The sequence below is a fragment of the Cibotium barometz genome, chromosome 24, assembly GCF_041138505.1.
Source record: "Cibotium barometz isolate CiBa-2024 chromosome 24, ASM4113850v1, whole genome shotgun sequence".
Lineage (NCBI taxonomy): Eukaryota > Viridiplantae > Streptophyta > Polypodiopsida > Cyatheales > Cibotiaceae > Cibotium > Cibotium barometz.
In genome coordinates this window covers 32,993,454-33,006,501 of record NC_141069.1, presented here as the reverse complement: position 1 = coordinate 33,006,501, position 13,048 = coordinate 32,993,454, and positions in this window count along the sequence as shown.

Here is a 13,048-nt window from a genome sequence, read left to right as displayed (position 1 = left end):
ACATACACACATATAAGTAAGTAGATGCATGACTACTATGTGTGTGAGTGTAAAATATTTACCCTTCTTCAATATTTACCTCTCTCTCTCTCTCTCTCTCTCTCTCTCTCTCTCTCTCTCTCTCTCTCTCTCATACACATGACACACTTTTACTACATAAATAGCTAAAATATTTCAAAATACTGTCATTTAAAAAAAATACTAAAATATTTATCTCTCATACACACGACACCCCCCCCACACACTTTTTCTATTCAAATAACTAAATTATGTCTCTAACTCTCTTTCTCGCTCTCTCTCACACCCCCCCCAAACACAATCACACACATGGCAAAGTTAATGCAATAACTCTCTCTCTCTCTCTCTCTCTCTCTCTCTCTCTCTCACACACACACACACACACACACACACTTGCTATTTTAATTAAATTTTTTTAATAAACGTCCATATTTCTATAAACTTCCATAATATGGAATTTTATAAAAAAAATTAATAAACTTTCATATTTCTAATATATTTTAAAATTCTTTTAGCTTATATAAACACACACACACACACACACACACACACAACTTCCAACATTTTTAATGCTTTTATTCTTAGCTAAGTACATGCATACACACACACTTTTGCTATTCAAATAACTAAAATATTTTACAATTCTTTCACCTTGGAAAAAATCACATAACACAAACATAAACATACACAAACACGCAGCCCCCATCTCTCTCTCTCTCTCTTCCCCCTTCCAGGCATGTCCCCATCTCTCTCTCTCTCTCTCTCTCACACACACACACTTATGCATGCACACACTCCCCCTCTTTTCTCACTCTCCCATACATAGAAGCTCTCTTTCTCTCTCTCTCTCTCTCATATACATAGAAGCTCTCTTTCTTTCTCTCTCTCTCTCTCTCTCACACACACACACATGTAAATATTAGTATATACAATATTAATATGTTTTAGATACATATAGCTATACATAGACAGATACACTTAAGGTGTGCTCACTTTTAAATATATAGATAGATATATTACACACACAGACACACAGACACATACACATACACAGATATATATTTCTATATATATGTGTGTGTGTGTGTATACATTTATATATGTATATACATCATAGTCACAGGGGACGTGGGGGGACGAACCCGTGGGATGGGGGAACGCCGTCCCATAACGTGCGGGAACGGAACCGGACAGGGGACGGCCAGGGGACGTGTGAGCCCACGCTATAACAAGGGGACGATGATTCCGGGACGACGGGACAACGGTTCGTGTGGGATGGAGCTGGATGGGACGGTCAGTGGACCGTTGCGCAGTGTTCCGTTGTGCCCTATAGCCGTTGGGCGCCTAGCCGTTGAGCAGCCCTCCCCACTTGGCCCATGGCTATAAGAAGAGCCCCCATTGGCAAGGCTCAAGCAAGGCTCAAGCAACTTGCAAGGCTCCTGGCTCAAGCTCAAGCCTCAACGCTCCTCAACTTTCAACTTTCGAGGCTCAAGTGGAAACCTCATTGCCAATTTGGCTCAACACTCCTCAACTTTCAAGGCTCAAGACTCAAGTGGGCATTGGGCAACCCGGCAAGGCTCTAGCTCTCCTCAACCCTCAACTTTCAAGGCTCAAGTGGCATTGGGACCTTGGGTAAGTTGTAATTTCAAGTTCACTTGTAGTCTTGTTGCTCTCCTACACTCACCTCTTGCTCTAACCTCTCCATTGGCAAGCCTCTCCTACTCTCGAGTCTCACCTCCATTGCTCAAGGCTCAAGTGACAAGCCTCTCCTACATCTCTCTCCTACACTCACAGTCTCACCTCCTCTTGCTTTAGCCTCTCCTACATCTCTCTCTACACTCACAGTCTCACCTCCTCTTACTGTAGCCTCTCCTACAGTCACCTCCATTGCTCAAGCCTCCTTGGCTTGCCTCCATGGCATCTTTATCGCGACCATCCCCCACACCTCGTTCCGGCGGCGCCAATACGAATAGAGGAAGGAGGACTGAAGGTTGGTCTTGGTGTGGGAAGAGGTCAGCTCTGATCATCCCGGAAGTGGAGGAGGCTCTCACCCATGGTCCTGCAAGCTATGTCCATATAGGCGAATGGGTGGGGCGGATAAAGTGAGAGCTGACCTCTTGCATGAGCCCAGTTAGATGAGGTCCAATTTTGTGATCAGGTCACACCGGAGATGAGAAGGAGGCTTCTTGAACGTGTTGCTGCACATGAGGCCCTACTTTCAAGGAGGAGAGTGCCGCATGTGGCCGTGGATCCCGGAAAACTAGTGAGACCATCCCAAGGTTCGGCATCCCCATGTGCATCCACTTCATCGGCACTCGCGGGCGCATCACCCGCCCCACAAGAACGGGCCCCAACACCATCCTTCTCCATGCTGACCGCATCCACACACTCACACCGGCAAAGTACTCTTGAGGGTAGTTGGGACCCCAAGAAGAAGGAAGAGGTGGATACGGCCACAGCCTGCTTCTTCTTTGATGAGACCACAATGCTTTCCATGCTGCCAGGTATTCAAGAATTAAGATGTCTAGCTTAAGATCTATCATTTTACAATGTTCCTCTTACAAGTTACTTGAACTTTGAACTTTGAAGTTGATCGGTTATTAAATTATTCATTTTTTATGGATAGATCAGACTACTTCAAGGTCATGGTGAAGAAGATAGGGGAGTATGGTCCAAACTATACGCCCCCATCATCAGAGTCCTTGTGCACCACATTGCTAGAGAAGGAGAAGAGGCTTGTGGAGCAAGCAACAGAAAACACGAAGCGACAATGGGCAAGGAATGGAGTTTCCATGATAGCCGATGGATGGAGTGATACGCGGAAGAGGTCCCCATCCATGGCCTTGTCGCATATTCCCATTGTGAGATGTACTTCATCGCCTCACATGATGCTTCTGGGACCGGGAAGAGTGCTGATGTGCTAGCAGCAGAGTGGGCTGGTGGCATAGAGATCATTGGCCCAGACCTAGTTGTGGGATTTGTTGCTGATGGTGGGGAGGCTTCAAACAGGGTAGCTGAAGCGGTCATTGAGAGCATGTACCCCAACATCACCATGTCATTTTGCATGGCACATTGCTTAAATAATCTCTTGAAGGATATTGGGGACTTGCCATGGATCCGGCCTATCATCCAAGTGGGCAACCAAATAGTGACATTTGTCACAAACCATTTGTTCCTACGCCATGAATTCTCCAAAAAATCTAGCCGTCAGCTCCTCAAATACTCAGATATGAGGTTTGCCTACAATTTCTTGATGCTCCACCGATTGAAAGAGTGTAGTGGTGCATTGAGACAGTTGTTCATTAGTGACAAGTTCACTTCTTCACCATTGGCTTCCGGAGCTCTATGCAAGGAAAAAGCAGAGAGCCCTGATTTTTGGGAAAAAGTGAAGTGCATTGATGCTATGGTTCAACCTATTGTCCACTTGATGAGGCTTGTGGATGGTATGAAGCCATGCAAGTGAAGTGCATTGATGCTACGGTTCAACCTATTGTCCACTTGATAAGGCTTGTGGATGGTATGATTTTTGGGAAAAAGTGTACATTGATGCTATGGTTCAACCCTATTGTCCACTTGATGAGGCTTGTGGATGGTATGAAGCCATGCAAGGTATATGAGGCTATGGACAGCATGATAGAGAAGCTGATTTGGAGAGCCAGATGAGGAGGAGATCCATGCCCTATGTGTGCATAGGTGGAACTCCTACTCCTCTCCTTTGCATGCGGCAGCCTATGTGGTAGAGCCTGAGTTTCAAGGTAAAGGGCAAGAAAGTGAGGCAGAGGTGAGCAAGCTATGGAGACTTGTCTTGACTCTCCTTTGCATGCAGCAGCCTATGTGTTGGAGCCTGAGTTTCAGGGTAAATGGCAAGAAAGTGAGGCAGAGGTGAGCAAGCTATGGAGACTTGTCTTGACTCTCCTTTGCATGCAGCAGCCTATGTGTTGGAGCCTGAGTTTCAGGGTAAATGGCAAGAAAGTGAGGCAGAGGTGAGCAAGCTATGGAGACTTGTCTTGACTCTCCTTTGCATGCAGCAGCCTATGTGGTGAAGCCTGAGTTTCAGGGTAAATGGCAAGAAAGTGAGGCAGAGGTGAGCAAGCTATGGAGACTTGTCTTGACTCGCTGACCCAAATGTTAGGCAGAAGATCCGTGACCAGTTGTCCAGGTATAGGAGCTTTCAGGGCTCTTATGGAGACATGGATGCATAGGATAATCACTTCAAAGTTGGGGCTGCTTTGTGGTGGGAAGATTTTGGTTCAGATGGACCTGAGCTTCAGCATCTAGCCATCTGCATTCTCAGCCAGGCAGTGAGTTCCTCTTGCCTAGAGAAACTTTGAAGCTCATACAGTCACATTGCATCGAAGAAGAGGAACCGTCTTGGGGTGGAACGGGCAAATCATTTAGTCTTTGTGAGTGCAAACTTGCGAATGCTTTGCAAGAGTGCAATTGCAAAGGCTGATGTATTTACCGAGCGGGAGATGTCTCAAGATGATGAGGAGTTGGAGGAGCAAGTGGAGGACATCTCTATGGAGCCTGCAGAAGTAGAGGCATTGTAGGGACCCATGATGGTGAGGCCAGCACTTCACATGCCCCTTGAGGCTTTTTGACATATGTACTACTCTAGTGATAGTCTCTTTTTTGTATGCCACTTACATGGTTAGGGCCTAGGCCTTTTCCCTTGTCTTTTGCTTTAGCCTTTGGCGACTAGGTCCTGGCCCCTGGGTGCCCGATCTCCTTTTTTGTAACACCCATGTTTTGGCTAGTATGACTTAATATTGATGCTTTGGAAGTGTAAAGTGACTTTGTTTTAGTATTGTTAAGTTTCTTAAATGAGTGCTTACTTAAAATTGCATACTTTGTATGCCGTCCCATGCCATCCCCCGTTCCCCATCGTGGTTCCCAGGAATCCCCGTCCCCGTTCCCCGTTACGTTCCCCGTTCCCATTCCCCGTCCCATGTTACTATGACACACACACACACACACACACACACACACATACACACACATCTGTATACACACACACATATATATTTGTATGTATGTATGTATAAATGTAAATAAAAACACACATACATGTATACACACATATACATATATATTTTTTATTTAATTTAATAATTTATATTTTATTAAAAGCTACTTTTTATTCTCTATGTCTCACTCTCTTTCTCTCTCTTTTCACCCTCTCCCTCTTTGCACCTCTCTCTCTCTCTCTCTCTCTCCCTCTCTCTCTCTTTCCAGGCGTGCCCCATCTCACTCTCTCTCAAGCCACACACATAGATGTAGATGTATGTACATGCATGCACACTCTCTCTCTCTCTCTCTCTCTCTCTCTCTCTCTCTCACACACACACACACACACACACATGTAAACACCCACACATGCACTAATGCAAACACACACTCTCTCCTCCCACACAAACTATCTCACACATAGAAATTCTCTCTCTCTCTCTCTCTCTCACGCACAAACACACTCTCTCTCTCACACGTAGAAACTCTCTCTCTCTCTCTCTCTCTCTCTCTCTCACACACACACACACACAAGTTTAATTAATTAAATTTTAATGGTGGGGATGCGTGGTGAGGTTTGTGAACACACACATGCACATGCACACCCTCTCTCACACATATACATGCTCTCTCTCTCTCTCTCTCTCTCTCTCACACACACACACACACACACACACACAAGTTTAATTAATTAAATGTTAATGGTGGGGATGTGTGGTGAGGTTTGTGCACACACACATGCACATGCACACCCTCTCTCTCACACATATACATGCTCTCTCTCTCTCTCTCACACACACACACACACACACACACACACACATGTACACACCTGCACATGCACTAATGCAAACACACTCTCCCCCCCCAACACACTCTCACACATAGACTTCCATGTCCGTGTCTCTCTCTCTCTCTCTCTCTCCAGTCACACACACACACACACTCTTCCCCCCCCCCACACACTCTCACACATAGACTTCCATGTCCGTGTCTCTCTCTCTCTCTCCAGTCACACACACACACACACTCTCTCTCTCTCTTCTTACACACACTCTGCCGCCACATATAAACTCTCTCTCTCTCTCTCTCTCATACATACACGTACACACACAAATACACACTCTCTTTTTCATGCACACATGCACACACACACTCACACATATATGTAAATATATATTATCTATAATATTATGTTTTATTATATTTAGAGACATATATGTGTGAGTATGTGTGCATATACCTATATACACGTGCATTTACCTATATATACATGTACATTTATAAAATAAATAAACACACATACACATATACTTTTAATTAATAATAAATTTTAATACATAGGGATGCATGGGTGAGGTGTGCTCACTCTTAAATAAGTGTATGTTACATACAATGTCTTTTGTGTTTTCTTTTGCACACTAATGTGTGTGATTGTGTGTGCACATACACACATATACGTGATTGTGTAATGTCAACTTCATGTGTGCATTAGGACATTTTGGAGGTCATTCGTAGGGCCTTGTAAGAAAATCGTCGATATTTTTTTCTCTCTCTAGAAAAAATCTTGAAATGCTAAAATAAAGAGAACATAATAGTGTAGTCTCTCAGCCACCACCACAGAGGTAAATTTTCTCCTAGGCGGTCGTCTTAAAGTTTGTTAGAACCTTCTTTGAAATGATACATTCGAAACTGCAAGAATAAAGTTTGTTCAGGAGGATATTATTGCATGGAAGAGAGTTTGGAGGGAATTAGAACCTTCATCTCCAATTTCAAAAGACAAATACAATCCTTCTCTCACCATAGCGAGTCGTATTCTTTCACTCTGCCTCATATGTATACTTACTCATTACTAGAACACTCCAATGGAGAACAACCATGTACACACTCATTCTATTGAAGAGTCTAATCACATGAAAGCATTAAGAGAAAGTACCATCTGTACATTGATCTAGATAGTGAGTATGCGCCCATTCAAAAACGCAAAAGTGGACAACTATTTCTCTCATCAGATGTATGTCCAAAGATCATATGAGGTTGTTGGGGAAGCAACACTGTAAGGTTCCCCCCTTCCAAAATAGAGAAAACACTTAAGATAGTCCACTAAGTCTTAACTTGGAGAAAATTTCCTATTCATCGACACCTTGACCATGCAAAGATTCAAGGATATGATTCATAGCAGGTAAGACCTAGTCCTATCCTGCAGGGGAAGCGTGATCTTCTAAAAATCAAATCACCCATAGGGTAATTGATCATAATTTGGGCAACTACTAGTCTTGATTCCTAGAGACAATGCTTTTTTCCTCATCCATGCAGGGCACAGCCGTTGGCCTAGTCTTCTAGAATAGAATTGCCCGAGAATCTATTTATCTAGCGTAGGGCTTTCACTTAATCTGTTGGAAAGCTACCCGACTAATCGGGTCCACCCGTCCGTAGGATGGTGCCATCGGGGCATTCCATCTCCCCACTTTCCACCCTATTCATGCGTCAATTTTATTTTCTAATTAATTCTAGCACACTGTTTGATATAAATGATTATGTTTCTTAATTAAGGCCCTTTTCACAAGGTTTGTTAAAACAACCCTTTGCCATAGTATAATAATGTCAAAGACAAGATTTATAAAAAAACGTTTATACATGAATCAATTCCATACAAGCCAAACCGGCTCTCTTATTCTTTTCCTTTATATTGTCGATGATCTAGAATTCAACCTTCCAGCCTCTACATGGTAGGTAAAACCCTACGGGACCATACACCTCATCGTCGGCCGCTTGGCGAGGACGCAAGCCGGCATGTCGCCCTCTCAGGCTCCGTAGCTTGATCCTCCCGCCCCTCAGAGGGATGTCTACGCACTAGGGTGGGCTTATTCACTACACTAGCTTGGGCCCTTAGAACTAGACAGCATCATAATCTCTCGCCTCAATCAATGAATCTTATTCTCCCAATGATATGAGGGATACCTTGGGCCATTCTTCTCGGGCTTTGCTAACGACGCCGCCCAGCTACACAAGCACGGAACGAAGTTAGCATCGAAGCCAGGAAAAACTTGCACTCTTTCTCTTAAAGATAACAATTTTAATACAATTCATTGAATACAGCATCACTTTAAATATTAGCTTCATATATTTTTTTTAAAAAAAGGAAAAGATGCACATTTATTAACATTAATATTAAAGAAAAAAACTCTTTCTTTAAAAGATAACCAAGCTAACCTGGCCACCATTTCCTTGAGGAGCTTATAACGATAGGGTCCGCATTAGGGGCACCTTCTCCAACCTCATTGTTGTGTGCTCCTCCTTCCCGAGGTAATATTCTGACATTTTTGGGATGGGGCCATCTTGGACGTCACCTTGTAGTGCTCGCTGTCGTGGTCGTAATGCTCCAGCCAGATCTCAATTCCGTGATCGCTTGCTCACGTATGAGCAAAAAACCATAGTGCGTGAACCCTCTCTAAGGTCAAAACTTCTTGCTAAAGTCCACGCAAATGGGGGAAGGGATTTGTGAGATGTCCTTAACAAAAACGTTTTGCTCACGGGGAGAGAGGTGTTGCTGTAAGTCTCTCCACACCGGGGGGGAGAGAAGAGCTAAGGACACTATCATCTAACAAGGGGGGGAGCTGAGGAAAATTGTTATATCTAAAAAGTGGAAGATGAGGGGGTGTTGAGAGGGGCGGCTGCACTACAGCAAGTACACTGCGCAGTGACAGAGGGCGGTCCAGACGGTGACACGACAAAGTATATGCTACGCAGAAATGCGTGCTGCCCATGGAGCACCCCAGGGGTTTATATAGCTGTGGGGTACGGGTGTGGGCGCTACATAAAGTACAGTTGAAAGGATGACGATGTGCTGGCAAAGGATGTGGATCAGTGGCCTGCATAGCTCTGGGGGAAAGGTACAGTGGCGGTTAACAGGGAAAGGAGTGGTACGCATGTACCACTCATGGGGGAAAGGTACAGTGGCGGCGGTTAACAGGGAAAGGAGTGGTACGCATGTACCTTATTTGGTCAGAGGCAGCATGGGTGTCCACATAGTGGTGCATGTGGACCACATAGTGGGTGGCCGACCTTTGGTTCTTGTGTAGCCATTGTACGGGCACCCTGGTGAGTGTGTACGGTCCCTTTTTTGGGACAGGGTCTCCAAATTTGGGGCACCAGCCTCGATTTGCGTGTCGTACAGTCCAAGGGTGTGAATTTTTTTTTTGTTCGGGATGTTCCCCTGGTCGTTGAGGTGTAGACCGTTTGTCAATCGAGCGCCCGATCGTGCATTTATTAAGGTTCAAAGATCGTCGTTTTTTTAACTAAAAATAACCTACATTTGCGTATCAACTTGATTCGATGTCCGTTTTGGATGCTGTAAAATCCTATATTAGGGTAAAATCATGCGTAGATTCCAAATTTAGGCTTGAAATTTGAAGATTCTAAGTAAAAATGACTCATTTAATAAAATTATTGATTTTTATACCATAAAAATCCATAAATTCATCTATTACATAGACATTTCTTAATTAGTGAAGATGGGTATGTTACATCCTTCCCCCCTTAAAGAAATCGAGATGTCCTCATCTCATCATGAATTGGGGATAATCCTTTAAGAGTGTAGCTTCATCTTCCCAAGTGCATCCTCTTCAGGGTAATCTTTCCAATGTACTAGATGTTCTACAAGAGTCCTATTTCGGAGTTACCTTTCCCTATAATCTATGATCCTACTGCGCTGTAATTCAAGGACTCCTTCAGTAGGGATTACAACTTGCTCTCATCATCTAGAATATGATCGAGACTGGGTACATAAGGTTTTAATAAACTTACATGAAATACGTTGTGGACTTTGATATGGACTAGGAGCTGGAGTTTATAGGCACTTTTACCTAGACACTTGTTAACTGTATAGGGACCACAATACCTAGGGCTGAGCTTCTTATATTTCCCAAGTGATAGAGAACTTCATTTGGGTCATATTCGTAGAAGAACTTTGTCTCCTTCCTTGAAGATCCTATCAGACCTCTTAGTGTCAGCATAATGCTTTTGCCAATCTTGAGCAGCTTTAATATCCTTTTGGATTGCCTTGGTTTGTTCCTCCATCTCTTTGAGCATTTTCTTGGATGCCTCAACTCTTATGGTCGGATCCGAGAAATTTAGAGGCGATAAGCATTCTTGCCCATAGAGTGTTTTGAATGGTGACATTCCTATGCTTTGATGATAAGATGTATTGTAGGCAATTTCTACCAAAGGAAGGTATTGAATCCATCTTCTTGGTTCCTGTCCACAATATGCTCTAAGAATGTCTTCAATTACCTGATTGACTCTCTTACTATGGCCATTAGTCTCTGGATGATAAGCTGTGCTAAAGGAACATTGAGTGCCCAGGGCTTGAAATAAGGACTGCCAGAAGTTTGAAGTGAAGTCAAAATCCCGGTCACTTACTATCCTTTTTGGGAGACCATGAAGTTTGAAGACTTCCTTGGATGAATATTCAAGTAACATCATAAGCTTTGAAAGTCTTCTTTGCTAGTATAAGGTGAGCTACTTTGGTAAGTAAGTCCACTACTACCAAAATGGAGTCATATCCTCCTTGTACAGTGGGGAGACTTGTGGCAAAATCCATACTAATGTAGTCCCACTTCATTTGGGGAATATCCAAGGGTTGAAGTTTCCCAGGCATCTTGACCCTTTTCTATTTGATCCTTTGGGCATGAGAGACATTGCTTCAAGTATCGAAGGACATCATTTTTCAAGCTTGCCCAATGAGAACTCCTTCTTACAACATTTAATGTTTTTGCATAGCCTGGGTGTCCTGTAGTAGGACTATCATGAGCTTCATGGAGGATTAGTTTCTTTAAATCAGGATCCTTAGGGATACATAGCCTGTGATTGAAGTAGAGGCTTCCTTCATGAGTGGAGTATCCCTTGATTAGATTCTTCTCTTTCTCTGAATTTCCCCCTTCTTCTACTAACTTCACCATCCTCTGATAATTTGGATCATGAGATGAGACTTCTTCCACCTTGACCAGTATGGGATTATTTGGCATTGAAATTACACTTAAGAAAGATTTGCAAGACTAAGTGCATCTGCATACCACATTATGTTTCCTAGGGCGAAATTGGATAACGAAGTCCTATTCTTGTAGAATTTCAATCCATCTCCTTTGTCGCATGTTGAGGTTAGGCTCGGTGAAGATCCACTTTAGACTTTTGTGGTCAGTTACAAGCTGGAATTTGCTCCCCAAGAGATAATGTCTCCATAATTTGAGGCAATGAACAACTGCTAAGAGCTCGAAATCATGGGTGGCATAATTTGCTTCATATTACTTCAGCTTGCAACAAGAAGTATAAGCGACTGGTCTTCCTTCTTGGCCTAAGACACCGCCAAGTGCTAGACTACTGGCATATTCATTGGTGAAATCAGGAAGTTTTAGGACTGGGACATAAGTAATAATGAACTTGAGCTTATCAAAACTGTTTTGATGGATTGGCAGCCACACTATTTTGCAATCCTTCTTAAGAAGATCCATCAACCAAGGCATAATCTTTGATAAAAATCCTATACCATCCCATGATTCCCAAAAACCCATGAACTTCATGAACTGATTTAGGCGGTGGCCACTCCAAAATATCTTTGACCTTGGCGGGGTCTACTGAGATGCCATCTTTGGAGACGATGAACCTAAGATACTCAATTTGATGAGTAAATAAAGTACATTTGCTCTTCTTGGCATAGAGTTTGTGTCTGCGCAACAATTGAAGAACTCTACGCACATGCTCCTCATGCTCTTCCATTGATTTGGAGTAGCCTTAAGATGTCATTAAAAAAACAAGCACAAATTCATCCAAGTAAGGACAGAATATATCTTGCATTAGGCGGTTGAAGGTTGCAAGAGCATTGGTTAACCGGAATGACATTAAAATAAGCTCATAGTGGCCATAACGGGTATTGAAGGATGTCTTGGGTATATTTGATTCCTTGACTTTGATCTGATAGTAACCAGACCTCAAATCTATTTTTGAGAAAACTTTGGTCCCATGAAGCCTATCAAGAAGTTTGTTGATGCGAGGGATAGGATACTTATTCTTGACAGTGACTTGATTTAGCCCTCGATAATCTATGGAGAGGCGGAGAGTTCCATCCTTCTTTTTTTGGAAAAGAATAGGTTCCCCCCAAGGAGAGCTATTGGGGTGTATGAATCCTTGCTCAATGAGTTGGGAAAGTTGCTCTTTAAGTTCAATGGCTTCAGGAAGGGATATTTTATAGGGCGTTTTTGAGATGGGTTGAGCTCCAAGGATCACCTGGATTTCATGATCGACTTCTCAAGGAGGCGGTAGCCCTATAAGCTTGTCAGGGAAGATGTCAGAGAATTCTTAGAGCCAAGAGGGTTCTGTCTCCTTACTAGGTTCAATGGTTTTGTTGGGCTTGACTAAGAAAACTTGCCGACCCTTACGTGCTTCCTTGAGAAGATGTTTTGCCTTGACTACCCTAGATTTAGGTTTTCCTGTTTTTCCCTAAACGGATATTACTTAGCCATGCTCATTTTCAAAAGTGATACTCCCCTGGTTATAGTGAATGCTAGCTTTGTTTGCAATTAACTAGTCCATCCCAAGGATTCCATCATAAATTCCTAATGATGGTAAGACTCTAAAGTGTCCATGACTTTGCTCATTACCTAGCTCAAAATCAAGGTTTCCTACAGAGTGGTGAGATACTACTTCTTTCCCACTAGCTAACTCTATAATCATTCTTCTAGCTATTTTTTGACCCAAGTTTAATTTTTGCAAACACCTAAGAGAGAAATGAATGGGTACTGCCACAATCAATCAAAAGCTCGAATGGCTTACCGTGATGAGTGGATGGGGTTTGGATTACACCAAATTGTTTATTTGGACCTTGGTGTTCTACCGCCGCATGGACGGTGGCGCGCTCTTCTTCAACCATTTCCAAGGTCAGTTCTTCCCTTACAATACAGGCGGTCCTAGCAACTGCTCCTCTACAGACTCTGCCATGTCCACCATCTCTTGCACCTTGGTGGATAGC